Here is a 20,814-nt window from a genome sequence, read left to right as displayed (position 1 = left end):
TGGACATTGGGGTAGGGAAGTTCCAGCCATGTACATCCCCCCCTTTTTTTTTCATAAAAACATACCCTTCATTTTGCTTTGTGTGTTGTACTCCATTGTTGTGTTTGGGATCAATGTAAACAAGGCTCTCTTTTCTTCCTTAACCAGTGGATGGACCTACATTAGGGTAATCAGCCTTTCTCTACTGGAACTCTTGACTCTTGAACAGAGTACTGTAACATCACAAGAAGGGTTGATGCATATCTATTTGGGGTTCAGGTCATAGATTCTTGGGGCTGACCTTTCCTTTCTAAAACTGCTTCTGCAGCTATCAGGGAGATTAACTACAATACTGAATATTTCCAGAATATTCTTTCCCTGTTTATATTAACAGAATTAATAATCAAAGAACCCAATAAACTTACCGAAGTGGAAACTTTGAGTTTCCTTGGTAAGATAGTTATGTCAAATGATGTTTTGCTGGGGCACACAAGTGAAAGGATGTCTTGCTAAAGCAAACATATGAAAGACTGTTTTCTTGAAGCAAACACAGGTGAAAGGTTGTTAAGAATTCTTGATTAAGGAGTATAAATATGACCTCATAGACAGTGGGAGAAGAGCACTGAGCCCTAGTTTGATTTGCACTGCCTTACTATTCTTCACTAAAGACATGCAGGTATTGGTTTTCCTTATATAGCATTGTTGGGCTCAACTTGTGGTAACACTGCCATTGAAAGAAACTTGCCCAAGAACTACTGCTCATGAGGCTTGCTGCCTCTGTGACCTTGCCTTAGGCCAGTTGGCTAGTCTGGTGGTTTCTTCAGGATTGAACTACAGCTGCCTGGTGTCTTCTTTCTAAAAGGACTGTACTTTAGCTGCTGGTTTCTTAGTGGTGCATGCCTTTCTAGAGGACTGATCTGCAGTTGAACTGCTAAGTCGAATTTGATGTTTGCTATGGGACTGAACTGCAGAGAAGGAAGATCAAGCTCACCCCCAAAGAACTACTGCAATACAGGGCCACTTCCCCCATAACCTAATAACTTCTCTCTTCCACTTTCTCTGCTGGGTGGTTGGCTAGAGGAGAAAGTGAAGCCTTATTAAAAGTAGGTTTCCTCATGCTGATGATAGAGAACTTTAAGAAGAACATAACTCCCTTAAAGAAATACAGGCGAACATAGATAAACAAGTAGAAGTCCTTAAAGAGAAAACACTAAAATCCTTTAAAGAATTACAGGAAAACACAACCAAACAGGTGAAGGAATTGAAGAAAACCATCCAGAATCTAAAAATGGAGATAGAAACAATAAAGAAAGCACAAAGAGAGACAATCCTGAAGATAAAAAACCTAGGAAAGAGATCAGGAGACAGGGATGTAAGCATCACCAACAGAATACAAGAGATAGAAAAGAGAGAATCTCAGGAGCAGAAGATACCACAGAAAACATTGACACACTAGTCAAAGAAATGCAAAGTGCAAAAAGATCGTAACTCAAAACATCCAGGAAATCCATACCACAATGAGAAGACCAAACCTAAGGATAATAGGTATAAAAGAGAGTAAAGAATTCCACATTAAAGGGCCAGTAAATTTCTTCAACGAAATTATAGAAGAAAACTTCCCTAACCTAAAGAAGGAGATGCCCATGAACATATAAGAAGCCTGCAGAACTCCAAACAGAATGGACTAGAAAAGAAACTCCTCCTGTCACATAATAGTCAAAACACCAAATGCACAAAACAAAGAAAGAATATAAAAGCAGTAAGGGGAAAATGTCAAGTAACATATAAAGGCAAACCTTATCAGAATTACAACAGAATTCTCGCCAGAGAATATGAAAGCCAGAAGATCCTTGCAGATGTCATACAGACCCTAAAAGAACACAAATGCAAGCCCAGGCTACTATACGCAGCAAAAAATCTCAATTAACATAGATGGAGAAACCAAGATATTCTATGACAAAACCAAATTTACACAATATCTTTCTACAAATCCAGCCTTACAAATGATAATAAATGGAAAACTCCAACACAAGAAGGGAAACTACACTCCAGAGAAAGCAAGAAAGTACTCAAATTTCAACTAATGCAAAAAAAAAGATAGCCACACAAACATAATTCCCCCTCTAACAACAAAAACAACAGGAAACAACAAGCATTGGTCCCTAATATCTTCCAACATCAATGGATTCAATTCCCCAATAAAATGACATAGACTAACAGATTAGATATGGAAACAGGACCCAGCAATTTTGCTACATACAGGAAACACACCTCAGTGACAAAGACAGACACTACCCCAGAGTAAAAGGCTGGAAAAAAGTTTCCAATCAAACGGTCCCAAAAAACAAGCTGGAGTAGCCATTCTAATATCAAATAAAAACAACTTTCAACCAAAAGTTATCAAAAAAGATAAGGAAGGATACTTCGTACTCATCAAAGAAAAAAATCTACCAAGATGAACTCTCAATTCTGAACATCTATGCTCCAAATGCAATGGTACCCATATACATAAAAGAAATTTTCCTAAATCTCAAAGCATACATTGCACCACACACAATAATAGTGGAAGACTTCAACACCCTATTCTCATCAATGGATGGGTCATGGAAACAGAAACTAAACAGAGACACAGTGAAACTATCAGAAGTTATGAAACAAATGAATTTAACAGATATCTATAGAACATTTCATCCTAAAACAAAAGAATATACCTTCTTCTCAGTACCTCAAGGTACCTTCTCAAAAACTGACCATATAATTGGTCACAAAACAGGTCTCAACAGATACAAGAAGATTGAAGTAATCCCATGCATCCTATCAGATCACCACGAGCTAAGGCTAGTCTTTAATAACAGCAAAAACAACAGAAGGTCCACATATATATGGAAGCTGAACAATGCTCTACTCAATGATACCTTGGTCAAGGAAGAAATAAAGAAAGAAATTAAAAACTTTTTAGAATTTAATAAAAATGAAGGCACAACATAGCCAAACTTATGAGACACAATAAAAGCAGTGCTAAGAGGGAAACCATAGCTCTGAGTGCCTCCAAAAAGTACCTGGAGAGAGTATACATTAGTAGCTTGACAGCACACCTGAAAGCTCTAGAACAAAAAGAAGGAAATACACCCAAGAGGAGTAGACAGCAGGAAATAATCAAACTCAGAGCTGAATTCAATCAAGTAGAAATGAAAAGAACTATACAAAGAATCAACAAAACCAGGAGCTGGTTCTTTGAGAAAATCAACAGGATAGATAAATCCTTAGCCAGAAAGATGAGAGGGCACAGAGAAAATATTCAAATTAACAAAATCAGAAATGAAAAGGGAGACTTAACAACAGAAACTGAGGAAATTTAAAAAATCGTTGATCCTATTACAAAAGCCTATACTCAACAAAACTAGAAAATCTGGAGGAAATGGACAAATTTCTAGACAGACACTAGGTACCAAAGTTAAATCAGGATCAGATAAACCATCTAAACAGTCCCATAACACCTAAAGAAATGGTAGCAGTCATTAAAAGTCTCCCAATCAAAAAAAGTCCAGGACCAGATGGGCTTAGTGCAGAATTCTATCAGACATTCAAAGAAGACCTAATACCAATACTCTTCAAACTATCTACAAAATAAAAACAGAAGGAACACTACCCATTCATTCTTTTAAGCCACAATTATGCTTATACCTAAACCACACAAAGACCCTACAGAAAAGAGAACTTCAGACCAATTTCCCTTATGAACATCGATGCAAAAAATATCAATAAAAGTCTTGCAAACTGAGTCTAAGAACATGTCAAAATGTTCATTCACCATAATTAAGTAGGCTTCATTCCAGGAATGCAGGGATGGTTCAATATGTGGAAATCCATCAATGTATTCACTATATAAACAAACTCAAAGAAAAAAACAGTATGATCATCTCATTAGATGCTGAGAAACCATTTGACAAAATTCAACACCCTTTCATGGTAAAACTCTTGGAATGATCAGGAATTCAAAGCCCACACCTAAACATAGTAAAAGCAAACCAGTAGCCAACATCTAAATAAATGGAGAGAAACTTGATGCAATCCCACTAAAATCTAGGACTAGACAAGGCTGCCCACTCTCTCCCTACCTATACAATGTAGTACTAGAAGTCTTAGCCGGAGCAATTAGACAACAAAAGGAGGTCAAAGGGATACAAATTGGAAAGGAAGAAGTGAAAATATTACTATTTGCAGATGATATGATAATATTCTTAAGTGACCCCAAAAATTTCACCAGAGAACTCCTAAACATGATAAAAAAAAACTTCAGCAAAGTAGCTGAATATAAAATTAACTCAAATAATAAACAGGCTGAGAAAGAAATTAGGGAAATGACACCCTTCTCGATAGTCGCAAATAATATAACATACCTTGGTATGACTCTATCTAAGCAAGTGAAAGATCTGTATGACAAGAACTTCAAGTTTCTGAAGAAAGAAATCGAAGATCTCAGATGGAACGATCTCCCATGTTTATGGATTGACAGGATTAATTTAGTAAAAGAGGCCACCTTGCCAAAAGTAATCTACAGATTCAATGCCGATTCCATCCTTCATAGAAGACCAATTTGCAAGTTCATTTGGAATAGGAAAAAAAAATTTCTCAATACTAAAAGAATTTTTGGAAGAATCACTATCTCTGACCTCAAGCTGTGTTACAGAGCAATCACGATAAAAAAAAAAAAACTGCATGGTACTGTTACAGAGACAGGCAGGTAGATCAATGTAATAGAATTGAAGACCCAGAAATGAACACACACCTATGGTCACTTGATATTTGACAAGGGAGCTAGAATTATCCAGTGGGAAAGAAGATAGCATTTTCAACGAATGGTGCTGGTTCAGCTGGTGGTCAGCATGTAGAAGAATGCAAATAGATCCATTCTTATCTCCTTGTACAAAGCTCAAGTCCAAGTGAATCAAGGTCCTCCACATAAAACCAGATACACTGAAACTAGTAGAAGAGAAATTAGGAAAGAGCCTTGAACACATAGGCACAAGAGAAAATTTCCTGAACAGAGCACCAATGGCTTATGCTCTAAGATCAAGAATCAACAAATGGGACCTCACAAAATTGCAAAGCTTCTGTAAGGCAAAGGACAATGTCAGTAGGACAAAATGGCAACCAACAGATTGGGAAAAAAGATCTTTACCAATCCTACATCTAATATCTAATATCTAATATATTCAAGGAAGTTTAGAAGTTAGACTCCAGAGAACCAATTATCCCTTTTAAAAAATGGAGTACAGAGCTAAGCAAAAAATTCTCATCTGAGGACTATCGAATGGCCAAGAAGCACATAAAGAAATGTTCAACATCCTTAGTCATCAGGGAAATGCAAATCAAAACAGCCCTGAGATTCCACCTCACACCAGTCAGAATGGTTAAGATCAAAAACCCAGGTGACAGCAGATGCTGGCAAAGATGTGAAGAAAGAAGAACACTCCTCCATTGTTGGTGGGATTGCAAACTGTTACAACTACTCTGGAAATCAATCTGGCAGTTCCTCAGAAAACTGGACATAGTACTACCTGAGGACTCAGCTATACCACTCCTGGGCATATACCCAAAATATGCTCCAACATATAACAAGGACACATGCTCCACTATGTTCATAGCAGCCTTATTTATAATAGCCAGAAGCTGGAAACAACCCAGATGCCCTTCAGCAAAGGAATGGATACAGAAAAAGTGGTACATTTACACAATGGAATACTACTCAGCTATTAAAAACAATGACTTCGTGAAATTCTTAGGCAAATGGATGGAACTAAAAAAATATCCTGAGTGAGGTAACCCAGTCACAAAAGAACACACATGGTATGTCCTCACTGATAAGTGGATATTAGCCCAAAAGCTCATAATACCCAAAATACAATTCACAGACTATATGAAACTCAAGAAGAAGGAGGACCAAAATGTAGATGCTTCAGTCCTTCTAGAAGCAGGAACAAAATACTCACAGGAGGAAATACAGGGACAAAGAGTGGACCAGAGACTAAAGAAAAGGCAGTCCAGAAACTGCCCCACCTGTGGATCTGTCCCATATGCAGCCACCAAAACCAGTCACTACTACTGATGCCAAGAACTGCTTGCTTACAGGAGCCTGATATGGGTGTCTCCTGAGAGGCTCTGCCAGAGCCCTACTGATACAGATAAGGATGCTTGCAACTAACCATTGGACTGAACACGGGGATCCCAACGGAGGAGTCAGAGAAAGGACTGAAGGAGCTGAAGGGGTTTGCAACCCCATAGGAAGAACAACAATATCAACCAACTAGACTCCCCAGAGCTCCCAGGGACTAAACCACCAAACAAAGAGTACACATGGGGGGACCCATGGCTCCAGCTGCATAGTAGCAAAGGATGGCCTTGTGGGGCATCAATATGAGGAGAAGCCCTTGATCCTGTGAAGGCTTGTTTCCCCAGTGCAGAGGTATGCCAGTGTGGCGAGGGGGGGGAGTGGGTTGGTTGGAGGGGGAGAACCCTCATAGAAGCAGGGGGAGGGGGAGGGGAGAGGGAAGAACTGGGAACAGGGATTACATTTGAAATTTAAACACATAAAATATCCAATAAAAGTGCAAAAACGGTAGGTTGCAAAAACTTTATGCATACTCATAACATATGGTGACCAATTTCTTAACATTCTTGACAACATTGTCAGAAGGCACTGATTACAAAAGCTTGACTAAGATACTCAGCTATAGTTTCTTTATTCTTTTCTCATACAATAGCTATAATTTTACTAATATAATAGATATATTTTGGAGGTTGTGCAGTTGGTATAACTGAACTGTTTTTTTAAGCCACAATCTTACAGAAAATATATGGATCTTTGATGGTCATTCATTGGTATTTACCCACTTGTAACTTCCTAGGGCTTGTGCTTATTGATCAGTGAGTGCAAAGAAACTTAGACATTGTCCTTGACCTTACCAAATTTTTAACCAAAATGGCCCAGAAGGAGCAACTAATTAGGAACAATCACATTTCTAGGACCTGAATTTGTGAGTACTGGACTCACAGGTAACTTCAGTATTTTCAGATTAGTGTCCTGCTGATCTTGGGCAGCCATTTGAGAGACAGTGAGTGCTTTTGCTCAAGGCTGAGAACCACCTGACAGTTCTCCTAGTACTCTAGCTTGTTTGGGAGGCCCAGCTGTTGGTAGGGGACCCAGGAAGAGACTTTATAGTTAAACTCCCTTGAGTGACACAAACAAATATGCAAACCCCAAGGTACTGATGAACCTAGCAGACCCTATAAGGCAGAAGGCAGTTGGTGAAGGAGGATGACTTGCCTCCCATGGGGTGAGTGTGTAATTGCCTCTTGGAGCCCGCAGGGAGGAACGGGATCCAGAGGGAGGGCTGTGCTGAGAGCGGGGGTGGGGGGGGTGGGGGGGGCGGGGGGAGCAGATGCAGATGTGTACCAAGGGCCACCTGTTCACCTCTGAGGGTTAGGGAGGCAGAGGGAGAAAGGAGAAGGAGAAGGGGCCATGGTCCCAATTAGCCCCTCAATGACCTAACTTCCTTCCATGAAGATTCATCCCTGAAAAGTTCCTCTATTCCCAAGAATGAAGAGAAAGCCTTCAATGTAAAGGCCACAGAGGAGATTCCATAGCCAGGAGTCCACGGGGACAGCTGATTGCTAACTTCATGTGTATTTGCTGATACACACGTGACTTAAGTCACAAGTTGACAGTGCACTAATGGCTTCAAGCAAAGCTTTACCTCTGTTTTACTCAAAAGATTAGTGTTTTCTTTTTCCTACAGTTAACCTTTTCAAAATTCAAAATGGCGGAAGGGTAGCTGCTGTGGTTCTTCTACGTTGTTCCCAAAGATTCCCCTGTTACTTAGGGCTGACTGGGCTTTGCTTCAGATTATTCTGAACCAGGAGAAGCTGCTCTCTTAAAATAGACATAAAGGGCTTCCAGACCTTTACACAGGCTTTGGAAAAATCTGGTGATAAACTTTACCACATCCTCACTTTAGAAGGAGGAGGGAAAAAAATCCAAAATGTAATTTTCAGGCTTTTATGTTCCCTCCCTTCCCTGGAAACATTGCACTGGCATTCAGCTTAAAAATGCATTTCTATCTTAATAATATATTAGCGGTACTGTAGATCACCCCCCACCCACTTCAGATATATGGAATATCCGTTATCTCAGAAAGTGTTTTGTTCTGTTGCCTTATTAGCCTATTATAAGTTCTGGCTCTCTCTCTCTCTCTCTCTCTCTCTCTCTGAATGTGTGTGTGTGTGTGTGTGTGTGTGTGTGTGTGTGTGTGTGTGTGTGTGCAGAGTATGTTTCATGTGGAAATTGGGAGAAATCTGTTCTTCCTCTCCAGAGCGCAGATAGTCTGGTCCTTCAGTCTGACTGGAGAAGCATAAATGTTGCAGGAACATCTTCAGGGTGGTTGATGCCCTTGACAGGTCAATCAGAGGGTAGCTGAAACCGAAGAAGTCATATGCCACAGTGCCAGCGGAAATGAAAATTATACCACTCACACTAACGAGTGCATCTCCAAAGGGACTATTTAGCGGCATTAGAAGTCTCTAAGCAGATGCCTCTGAACTTAAAACACACTTAATTCCCGAGGATTGCCTTGTAATTAATTTACCCAGATAGACTCAGAGAGGAGAGCGCAGACCGAAGCATCATGTTGCTCAGTGGTTTGGAAACTTGAGGGAGCACTAAGATAAATAATTTGATTAAAAAAAATCTAAATACATTTCTTCTATAGCAGAAAACCAGTACACAAAAGGAAAATTACTTTCTAATTTTATAGTCTCACTTCCTTTGGGGGGGAAATCTAGCTAGGATGACAGAAAGCATTGCGTGGAGCTGACATCAAAAGAATATCAGTCGTGTTTGGACGCCGCTCTGTCCCTTCTAACTTGCTGGTCTGTAAACCTCACTCTGAACGTGGGAAGCTCTCCTCGCTGTGCCGGGCCCACACCTGTGGTATACAGCAACAAACAGCCACACATTCCTCTGTTAGCACAGCTTGAGTTTCATGAGGCACAGCCAAGTCTCATGTGACTACCGACAGCTGTATTTTTCTAGTATTCAGGAATGCAATTTCAAAAGGGCTCAGTTTTTTAAAGGGTTTTGTTTAACTCTGAGGTTACAAATATTGTTGTCACAGTAGAATGGGCTGCTGCTCTGATAGGGTATGAAATATGAAATACTATAGGCTCTGGTGGTGGTGGTGGTGGTGGTGGTGGTGGTGGTGGTGGTGGTGGTGGTGGTGGTGGTGGTGGTAGTGGTGGTGATTTTTCCAGAAATGTGTGTTTTTGGTTCACTTGGACCATAGTTTTAAGCTCTGTTTCTCTTGAACTTAGCTGAAGGTCTTAACTTTTATAGGCCTTAATAAATAATTAAGCTTAATTACTTATCAAAAAAGCAATCTCGTGTCTTTTATTCAATAAATCTACACTCCAAGTTTACAACCAAGCTCAGCGCTGGGAGAGCTTAGAGCTGGGAGAGAAGATTAAGGAGTTAGCTCCACCCCCATCTGCTAAAACCCCACTTCCTGTTGTGGGTGAGGAGAGAAATGGGCAGCAAGTGAGCCATCGCATGGCAGATTCCATAACAGAGAAGGGACATGAGGGACATACTGGAAAGTGCAGTGGATTGTGGGGTAGCTTGGGGAGGAAGTCAGATCAGAAGGGGCTTCTGAGGTGAATGAGATCCCGAAACAGAAATCGAAGTGTTCCGAGTAGAGGGAATCCCCTGCACAAAGGTAGGGGCCTCCGCACATACTTGAAGGATGCTGAAGAAGCCAAGGCTCAGTTCCCCGCTGCAACGCTTACTGCCTGTGTGGTGTGGGCCTCTTTCCTGCATTTATCACGATAAGCACAGGACAGCTGCTGAAATGAAGAGAGCTGCGCTCGTGTTTAGCATACCAGCATCACGGTACACAAGAGCAGAGTCAACAGTTGTCCATTGGCAGATGAGTGGATAAAGAAAATATCTATCTGATCTCTATCTATCTATCTATCTATCTATCTATCTATCTATCTATCTATCTATCTATCTATCGTGTCTAAAGGAATATTTCTCCAGCCAAAACATTTATGGTACCAGGAGTATGTTATATTAAATGAAATAAGTCAGGCATTAAAAAAAAAAAATCCAGAACTGAGTCAGTAAAGTGATTTCCACATAAGCATGAAGACCTGAGGTCCAGCACCTCTCTTCAAGTGAGAAGACAGGCCCAAGGGAACATGCTTGTAGCTCCAGTGCTAGGGAGGCGAAGACAGACAGAATTATTGGGACTTACTAGCCAGCTAGCCTAGCCTAATTGGTGAGCTCCAGGCCAGTGAGAGACCCCAAGGTGAATGGCTCCTGAAAACAACACCTGTTCTTGTCTTCTGGTTGTTATAATAAACACAACATGCACAAACACGTGTCCTTGCATACACACAAACCTTTGTACACACATGTGACCTGCACACACGTGTACTTGCATAATGAATATTGGGGTACAGTTTGATAGACAGATGAGTTCTAGAATTTTGCTGGACAGTAGTTACTATACTCACAATATATGTGTGTATATATGTATGTTTTATAAAGAAGTAGGACAGAGGCACTGGTAGGCTGCAAACACAAAGAAGTGGTTTTTTTTTTCAAGGCATTTAAGAAGGTAGAAATGATTGTCTGGTGTGACCATGACATAGTCTGTACTTGTATGGAAGTGCCACATTGACCAAGAGACTGAGGCAGGGGCATTCTAAGTTCTAGGCCAGTCTTAGCAATTTAGTGAGACTCTGTCACAAAACAAGTGAAAAATAGGACAGCGCATGTAGTGCAGAAGTAGAGCACTTGCCTGTCATCTGCATCGGAGTCTCCACACTGTCAGACCAATAAAACAACAGGGACTTCAGAGCAATCAATGGCATTCAGTGATATAATTATAAAATATGCTCCTAGGGATGGCCAGATGGCTCAGTGGTTAATCCAGAGGACTGGGTTTAATTCCCGTCTCCCACATGGTGGCTCACAACCATCTATAACTCCTGTTCCAGAGGATCTGAAACCTTCTTCTGACCTCTGTGGACACTCCATGCATGTGATGCACAGACTTACATGTATACAAAAATACTCTTACATGTAAAATAATAAAAATATCACAAATAAACAAATAATCTTTTGCTGTTTATACATGTCAATCTCAGAATTTTCATTCAGAATCTATAGCATGTTTTCTGTACCTTCCATTACGATTGCAGAATAAGTCCCTTGAGATTTAAGAAATGGACACGCAGCACATCATGCAACACCTGATCAGTAGATGTTATGTAGATGGTGCTGTCTGTGACTATGCCGTTCCTTCAGAGGGTCATGGTACATCACTCCTTCCTGCACCTTGCCTCAGCCAACTTTGTACCCACTGTCTTTTCTCACGCACCCCAGCAGAGGCTTCGAATCTGCTGGGACAGAGCTTCTCACTTCCGTATCTCTCTCACCTGGGTACCAGGTTGAGATGCAGAGTTTTCAGTAGGTCCAGGTGGGTGTATTTCTAAGGAGCCTCCGGGCGCTGCTGCTGGTATCAAAATGGTAAGGCAGAGTTTCCCAGCATGCTCTGTGCATTTCTAGCAATCTTTCATAAAAGCCATGTCTACTGGTCCACGGACCACGCTTTGAGTAGTGAGGGTCTCAAGCGACACAGAGAGGACCATTTTTAAAAGGCCTTCAATGTTGGTATCAGGAACCACTTTCCCCTCCAGCAGTGATGTCACCTGGTCACCCGCAGCTGACAGGGACCAGTGCATCTGTTGCCATGGCAACGGCCATACATTCCCAGCATACATTTGGTTAGCTCCCACCTTCACCTGGAAGTAGTTACGTCACAGTTTAAATAAAAGGCAGACCCTTTCTGCCCCCTTCCTCTTTTTCTCTCTTCTCTCTCTCTCCCCCCCCTCTTGTCTCCATCGTCCTCAATAAACCTCTTCCACACGGGACTGTATTGGCCTGGTGTGGCCTCTTCAGATGGGAGCGGTGATTCTATCACGGCATTCAACAAGAAGAGCTTGGCTTCTTCCCACTCTTTTCTTTATGTAATAATTGGTCCCAGCCACACTCTACTCATTTGTCTTTTTCTGAAGATGTCTATTGCCACTGTGGGATGCTCCACCCAAGTCCCCACCTTCCTTGAGATCCACGTCTCCCTAGATCCACATTCTCACCTAGATCGAGGTATGTGTTCCTTCGTCTCTGCTTCTAACCCGCTAGCTGTAACTACACTACACTGTTATTTGCACACGTGGTTGCTAGCAGTATCAGAAGGAAAGCAGGCTGTTGGCAATAGCTGTTGCATCCATTTCCTATGTTGTCATAACCAAGTGCAACAGACCCAAATGGCTTAAGACAAGGCAAGTTCACGCCTCCTGAAATGCCCACTGAGACCGTTCCAAGCCTGGCTCCAAGTTCCTGGAAGTTGCTGGGAATCTTGGACACTCCTTGGTTATGGATCTATCATTCCAGTCGCTGCCTCTGTCATCAGATGCCATTCTCACCTCATCTCTTTCCCTTTTGGAGAAACCAGATACCATTGAGAAGATAAGGACATCAGTTATTGATGTAGAAGTCCTCTCTGTTCTGCCGTGACCCCATCTTAACTGTGTCTGCCATGACCCTATTGACAAAAGGCATCACATTTGGGAGTTTGGGGAAGGGCATTTGAGGGGAATACTGTTGAAATTACTATAACCGCCATCAAATTCCTGGTACATTGGCCTTGGTAAGAACTAGACCAGTGTGTGGTCATGCATTTGAATGCCATGTAGATGACACTAATACCTGGGATGAATCTAAGAACTAAGAACTCAAGGTCTCTGTGTCCTGTGCCCCACAGAGAACTGTGTGGATGAGGTCAGCAGAATGAAACAGGCAGATTTCCCCAGCCCTACTCAGTCTTGTAGCAGATATGATGGTTGGCCTTTGTATAGATACGAGTATTGGCATTGCCTGGTATTTAATTTTTTTGGAGACAGGATCTTGCTGTTTAGTCAGGATTGGCATTGAATTTGTGATCCTCCTGCCTCAGCCTCCTGAGTCTTCATTACGGTGTGTACCACCACATTTCTAACTGTCCTAGGTATTGGGACACGTTTACAGAGACTTCATATATAATTGTGTCCCTACAAAGTCTCCGGGTACCAGGTCATCTCAGCTTCTTGATCTGAGGAAGAAGGTTTAAAATTCTTCGATGCAAACTTAGTTGTCAGATATGAGTTTGTCTTTCAAGCACCTGTATTTAAATCAGTCTATAGTTGTGACTAGGGCTGCACAGTTTCTAAAGTTTATTTTTATTCTCTGTGCATGTATTTTGCCTACATGTATTGTTCGTACATCACATTCAGGCCTATCACCCATAGGGGCCAGAAGACATTAGATCCCCTAGAACTAGAGTTATGGGTGGCTGTGAGCCACCATGCAAGTGCTGGGAACCACTGAGCTATCTCTCCAGTCCCTGTGAGTACACATCTTGAAGTTAAGGAGGCCTGGGTTCACATCCCAACTCTAACATTTATTAAAAGCAAGTTGTCATCAGTGCATGGCAATGCAGCTCTAATTCCCAGAGAGGGGAGGCTGAGGCAGAAGGATTAGAAGTTCAAGGCCAGCTACAGATTGAAACCATGTCCGAAAAGTTGTCATTCTTCTGCCAGACTCACTTTTCTCATCTGTACATTGGGATGGTTATGATGGATCACTTCTCCTGGGGGTGGTACGGTGGTAAAATAAGATGGTGGTGTGAGGGCAGTACCTGGCACAGGTACCAGAGAGGACACTCCGTGGGAAGAAATGTACCATCTACCTCACTTATTTCAAACCCAAGCTTGATACACGTACCACATTGTACTTCCCACGGACTGGAGCTCTCTCATCTGGGAAGGAAGATGTCGGTGGAGAGGAAAGTGATGGCAGTGTTCAGTACTGCATAGCATGGGCTTTCATAAATCATCCTGCTTGTGGCAGTCTTCAAACTAGCAGATGAAATGGCATCTTTTGGCAACTGAACATTTATAAATTAAATTTATCGATACACATGGTCCTGGTTATTATTTTAATCTTCCTCTCTCGGTGTTCGAAAAGAAAATATAAGTCTTGTGTTTACTTCTGTTTGTTAATGCTTTGATAAATCGTACATTTTTAGTATTCTATCAGTGGCAAAAGTCTAATTGCCGTATTGTATTCTGATTTATTTCTTCCTTTACTTTCTTTGCATCTGCAGCTCAACAAATGAGTCTCTGAAGAGGGATATGTTATGATACAGTGTCAGTGAAATTAATCCTGATCAATTTTAAAGTTCACGTTTTTATTTGATGACTTTCAGGGGAATCACTAAACTGGGGTTGACTTGGTCTCTTCTTTTGTTGTTAAACATTGTTGTTTGAAAGCAGAAGAGCAGAGTAAAAAACAAGCAGGATCCTCCTGCCTTTCCTAGCACTGCTCCATTCTGAAGAAAGGCCACAGCACTCCCTTGCTTGTGGAGAACAGGTTCATTGGCCAAAAAGACCCCAGGTGGCTGGCTCTGCCTGGCTGGTACCTGACCTCTTATGAGACAGGGTGTTCGATCCTATCAAAACCAGCAGAACCAGGAGCTCTTGAGACCTGCCCCCTATATCTTTCCAGTGCCTTGCTATATTTCCAGGTCTTTTTTTCCTTCTCAAAACAACTGTTGCCTCCTGTCTGCGTGGTATTTCATACATGTGAGCCCTGGGACCTCGAAGGTGTGCAGAGAGGAGAGCCATTTTGCTCAGGTCACAGAGTGGACAAGGATTGGGTACTAATTACGAATAGGTAGTTACCTGTTCCTCATCAGAAAAACGAAGGACAGGCTTGCACCCAGATAAATCTGTGTTGGAACTGCATATTGCTCAATAGGGATCATAATTAAAAATGAAATCTGGGTAATATGCTGCACTTACATTTTAATGTGGACATTTAAGGTCTTTTATATAATTTCTCATATAAATTTTCATGTTCTAGCACAAAATGGCATGGCGTACAGTTAACTGCAAAAGATAAGCAGTCTAAGAAACATCTGTGCTCTCCCACCATTGAATGCAGCTTTTCACATAAAAAAAATTTTTGCATGTAATTTTGATAGCATTTATAATGATTTTAATTCTTACAGGCCTTATTCATATATTTCTGACTTTTGCTCTAGCATCTACTTTGTTCTCCAGTTATTCATGTAAAATAATTCTGAGAAAAAAACACAAAGAAATAATGTGATTTCTAGAAAAATCTTAATACACACGGTGTAGGTAGCTACAGCATTCAAATACGTGTGGTCATTTTGGTGTTTCGAAAGTACCCTGAGACATTCCTGTTTTGATAAACTGTATCTCATGGTAACCCAACGTTAATACTGAAGGAAAATGTCAGGTAGTTTAATTGGAATTTGGAGAGGATGGTTTCTGCTGTGACCAGTATTTGATGACTGTGAAATAAATTCCACTTATCTACGTTCAGATCCATCCGTGTACAGACAAGTTTGAATGCTCGCCACGAGAGTGCCCTAATTGTTTAGACTGCCCTTCCCTGTGTATCTCCCTTCCGGCATGACTATCCAAATCAGATCTCCAGGGCCTGGGCTCACTTTAAAATCCCAGGATTCCTTGGTTGCTTCATTGTTCTCGAAACAAACCGATTTTATTTTTTCCCTCTTTTTTTTTTTTTTTTTTTTTTTATCGTTAATGTCAAGCAAACATTTATTTCAGGTGCAAAGCCTCGGGATATGTTAGTGAAAACAGTGGCCAGGCTGTTGTACCGCTTTCTGCCCACTAAGTGGGTGGGAAAAGGGTGCTCTGACCCTCTTACCCTTCCCACCAGTCTCCCTAACAGCTTTGGCCTTCGGGTCAGCTCAATTTCCCCTCCACTGAGTGGCCATTACTGTGCCTGCCTGGTGATAAATGCTTTTTGTGAGAGACTGCATTGCCGCCAGCTAGCACTAGGGAAGTCTGCCACCCGGGCCAGCCAGCCAGACTAACGTGCTGGCCCGCCATGGGCCCGTTACCTAGCAACGTGCCTGGTCTCACCAAAATGAATAGACCGACAAACAAAAATGAAAAGCAGCGAAAACGAGTCAAAGTACAAGGGGCGAGGAGGTTAATATTCTTCTATCAAATAACTTCGTTTTAGAGAATTGCGTTTTAACCTTTTTCCCTCCCAAAGCCAGTGGAGACATGTATGGAAAATTAAATTAGGTCACATTTGTATTTTTGAAAAATGTTTTCTTTTATTAAAATATTCTTTCTCGTCCTAACTTTCCTAACTTTCTCCAATGGTATAAGAAGTTACTTCAGATTGAATCATAACATGCTGTCCAAGTATCTTACTTATTTTTCTGTCACCCGCTGTGTGGCTTTGGTCAGGTAGCACATGCTTACTGTTATTCGATAACCGTAGCAGAGGTGACTTAGGGACGGCCAGAGGTTGAGGCATACGGTTGAATGCTAAGGAAAGACTAACACTCGGTTTCCTCAAACCCGAACATGATCTGCTCTTAGTCTACAACCTAGAATAAGAAGGTTCCTTACAGATTAGAAAAACAAACAAACAAACAACAAAACCTGTGCTCAGTTAAATACTCAGCTTTAAGGTTAGAGTCCTTCCCAATATCAGCTGCTGGCGTGCGTGCGTGCGTGCGTGCGCATGCACGCGTGTGTAAATTTTGGGGGGGGGTTCTTATATACATAATGCCCTTTATAACTATAATACCACCTCTTTTTTTTAGATAAAAAAATGAATATGTGAGTAATCCCAGACCTCCAGAGACAGAGGTAGGAGGATTTCTGGGAGTTCAAGGCCAGCCTGGTCTAAATAGCTAGTTTCAGACCAGGCAGGGCTACATAGAGAGACCCTTTCTCAAAATCAGCCCAACAGTTAAATAAAATAGATGATTTACTCAACAAAATCATTTGGTGGTTGCCTCTCTTCTTGTCTACCAATCTTAATCACCCCCACCTCCTATTTACAGAAAGATGACTACACATACACAGACACACTGCTCATAACCTCTTCAGGGTCCCACCTCCTGCCCTCACAGTCCACCAGCCTGGCTCAAACCATCACTTGCGTTGCATCATAGCCAGTCTCCCCTCTGGGTCTTCCTGACTCTAGTCACTGCCAGTTGACTCAACGGTCCCAAGCCCTTTGTAATCCTCATTTGACTCCTACTGGGACTCAGAGTCTCCCTCCAAGCCTGTCACATCTCTCACCTGCAACCCCCTTGCTCCTCTGAAACGCCATGCTTCTGAACGAGCACCTGGGTGTAGAATGTACTTGCTGGGTCCACTTTGCTTCAGGAAATTCCTCATCCCTTTTTACATTCATGTTTTCTAACCCCAGGCAGAGAGCAAGCTATTTCAATTGGCGCTCCCCGCCCCTTCTCTGCAGGGCACTGTCTCACCTTGAGCAAGTCCTGCGCCGCCGTGCCTCCTCTAACCTGAAAAATGAGGTTAACAGCACCTACCTCACAGAGCTGCTGGGGAGGGTAATGAGTGCTTGACACCTAGCCCAGCATTGCTACCAGCTCTCAACAAACATTGTAACATCTCCAGGACAGCATCTGGGAGACCGTCACTGCTCACCTGCCTGTCTCACCCCTGGGATGATAAGATTCAAGGAGTCTGCTTTCTTTAGTTTCACCCCTGTTAGAGGAACTCAGGAAGTCTTCCCTATAGAAAGGAGGGAGGGAGGGAGGAAAGAAAGAAGGGAAAGTGGAGGGAGGGAAGGAAGGAGGGAGGAAAGGAAGGAGGGAAGGATAAGAAAGGAAACAAAGTTTCTAAGGCTTCATTGCTTAACCAGGGATCTGGCTACTTTAACTTGCTTTCTCCTCAGCAAACCTTTGCCCACCCCTTCCACTCACCTAGTAGGCTTTGCTTTTAGGATGCTCGCCAACAGAAGTGTTCTTTTCTCCCTCTCTACGCCTATTGGAAAACCATCATAAACTCCATTTTATTGCACGGGCTGAACTTGAACACTTAAATTCCAGAGTCTCCTGGAAAACGGTGCTATTTTTTTTTTTTTTTTTTTAGTTTCACGGCTGTTGGATTTAGCCTCACTGTAGATTGCCTGTAAACTTTACAGGGTTCAATTTTTAAGCCAGCTCGCCCTCCGACTACTCACTCTTCCCACCCCGAGTGGAGTCAAGTTTTTACTTGAAAGTGGAAAGAATATGCTTATTTATCTGTCACCTACAAAAACTCAAGGCAAGCACAAATCAATATTTTTTAAAGGAGTCACAAGCGTGCAGCCCGACTGTGGAATAAAATCCCAGGGACCAGGCGCCACATCACAATGATGATTCTCATAACACGAAGAAGAGGCAGGATAGAGGAAGCAGACTAGGGGTGTGGCTATTGCTTCCACACAGAGAAATCACTTCCAGGAAGATACTCAGTAGAAGATAGAACTTTTTGGTGAATTTAAAAGCCTGAGAAACCTGATTTTATTTTATTTTATTTTATTTTATTTTTTCTTTAAAGAAAGATAACAGTCCTTATTTAAAGAAAATCAGGCTTCTGGCTTTGGAGCCAAAACCACCAGGAGAAGAGTCGCTTTATTAAGACAGTTGTCCTAGTTGGAGTATTTAACTTTTCTGACCCTCACTTTTCTTATCTATAAAAGGGGGGTGTCCTTGGGGATTGAATGGGGCAGCACGTGCCATCTCAGCAAACACTACCTCCCTGTCCAGGTTTCGGGTTTTTTATTCTCCCTCCCCCTCCCCCTCCCCCTCCCCCTCCCCCTCCCTCTCCTCCTCCCCCTCCCCCTCCCCCTCCCCCTCTCCCTCTCCCTCTCCCTCTCCCTCTCCCTCTCCCTCTCCCTCTCCCTCTCCATGACATAAACTGTAGACACACTATCCCAGGCCCCAGTGCTGAGATATACCAAGTTCCCAGAGTCAAACTCCTCCCTAAAGCTCTGATTCCCGGGTGGCTGTTCTCCTCAGTTCCCTCTTGATTGTTGGCATTTTAGAAGGTTGAGGACTATACTGGGAGCATGCAGGGTACCGGAAATATCAAATGTGGTCATGAGCCAAATAACTTCAGTTGATGGACTGAGCATATGGTATCCGTAACACAGAGTGTAATGGAGAGGCTAGAGAGAAGGCCCATGGTTAAGAACACTTGCTGACTAGCAGAGGACCCAGGATCAATTCCTAGCATGGACACGGTGGCTCACAGCTACCTGGAATGCCCTCCCCTGTACAATTGCCTGTCGTCTAACCAGAGATCTGATGTCCTCTTCTGTCCTTTTGGGCACCAGGCATGCATGTTGTGCACAGGCTTGCATGCAGGCAAACATTCATACACATAAAATAAAAATTAAATCCTTTTAAAAAGGTTTATAAGGCAACTGAAAAGTTCCTACGACCTGGGGCTGCCATGCATATTTCTCGGCTCACGTACCTGTGAGATGAGATGAATGCCCAGGCACACACAGTAACACGCTGCACATAGATCCATAGTAAATGACTGCTGCTGGCTTATGTGCTTACTACGCCAATGTTCATCAGTGCAGTCTTCCTATCTACTTTTGAGGAGCTTTCTAGAAAGCAAAATCCCACATGCGGGGCAGCCTTACACATCTTGAACTCGCTCCATGTCCTGATAGCACCAGGAACGGTGAAACGCCCCCATACCCACATGTGTGAGAGCATCCTCTGATGTGCATGCAATGAAACCGTCTAATGATGTGGCTCCCACAGTATGTCCCCATAATTAACGGCACATGTCTGTGGTTGGCTCATATGTAACTTGAGACTCGAACCCTTGCTTCTCAGCCTTCTACCTTGTATCATTAACAACTATTCTATATACACCCATGGGACAGACAGTTATTTGGGGACTAGGATGGCATTAGGAAAAAACGGTCAGTCTTAGAGTCACACAGAAGCTGACAGTCCACTCAATGCTCTCAACCACCAGTGTCCTCGTCCACCAAGCAGATGGAACAAACTGAACTATTGAGCCCTGTCGTCACCTATTAAGGCCTTCACATCCACTATCTTACCTCCTGCCTCCAGTCACTATGTCATTGCTTTACCTATAGACAGAAGCTGTGATTTGGATCAATGCTCTGCTTCCTGAAGGTCCATGTATTAAAGGCTTAGTCCCAAGGGTAGTGCTATTTGGACGTGATGGGGCCCAGTGGGGACTCTTTGAAGAGAGTTGTGGGACCCAAGCCTGCTACCGTCCCTTTCTCTCTTTGGTTCCCTGGCCTCTAGGTGAGTACATTTGCTCTCCATTGACATCCCCAAGATAGGCTACCTCCCCACAATGGACCAGTTGATCATGAACTGGATCGTGAACTCCAAAGATGTAGGCCAATAAGCCTCTTCTTTTTTAAAGTCGATCATCTCAGGTATGTGTTACAGTCACAGAAAGGTGACTACTACAGTCACCGAGGCCACTGTTTTGCTGTTAGTCCAGAGTCCAGGCAAGATGTTTCCATGTTCTTGGCCTATTTATGGTTCAAGAAGTTGAAATGAAGGTTTATACATTTGCAAAGTAGCAGGAGAGCTGTACTCGAAGCAAAAAGGAAGTAAAATTAGAAAGGAATATTCGGTCAAGACTGGCAGAAGGGCCACATGAGTGAGCATCCTCAGGGCCCCCAGGTTATGTCCGGTGATCCTTCTGTGCAGGGTCTGAAGAAAGGACAGACTAGATGCTAAGGGATGTGGCCTGGGTGGTGGTCTATTTTGACTGATAGATGAGGTCATATTATTTTTTCTGCTGCACATTCCCCTTTACTTAGGGAACTAAGGAATGTATTTTTAGCCATATGTTCAC

General features: G+C 42.5%; 1 long non-coding RNA gene across 1 annotated transcript in view; it reads right to left on the bottom strand.

Moving 5' to 3' along the window:
• The window catches only part of LOC134479014 (uncharacterized), a 28,192-nt gene extending 16,239 nt beyond the window's left edge, over positions 1 to 11,953 (bottom strand). The window contains exon 1 of the long non-coding RNA XR_010051936.1: positions 11,224 to 11,953. This is a non-coding gene — a long non-coding RNA (uncharacterized LOC134479014). The remainder of the gene's footprint in view (positions 1 to 11,223) is intronic.
• Positions 11,954 to 20,814: the final 8,861 nt, after the last annotated feature.

This window comes from Rattus norvegicus, chromosome 5 (assembly GCF_036323735.1).
Source record: "Rattus norvegicus strain BN/NHsdMcwi chromosome 5, GRCr8, whole genome shotgun sequence".
Lineage (NCBI taxonomy): Eukaryota > Metazoa > Chordata > Mammalia > Rodentia > Muridae > Rattus > Rattus norvegicus.
This window is presented reverse-complemented; position numbering and strand designations above follow the sequence as displayed.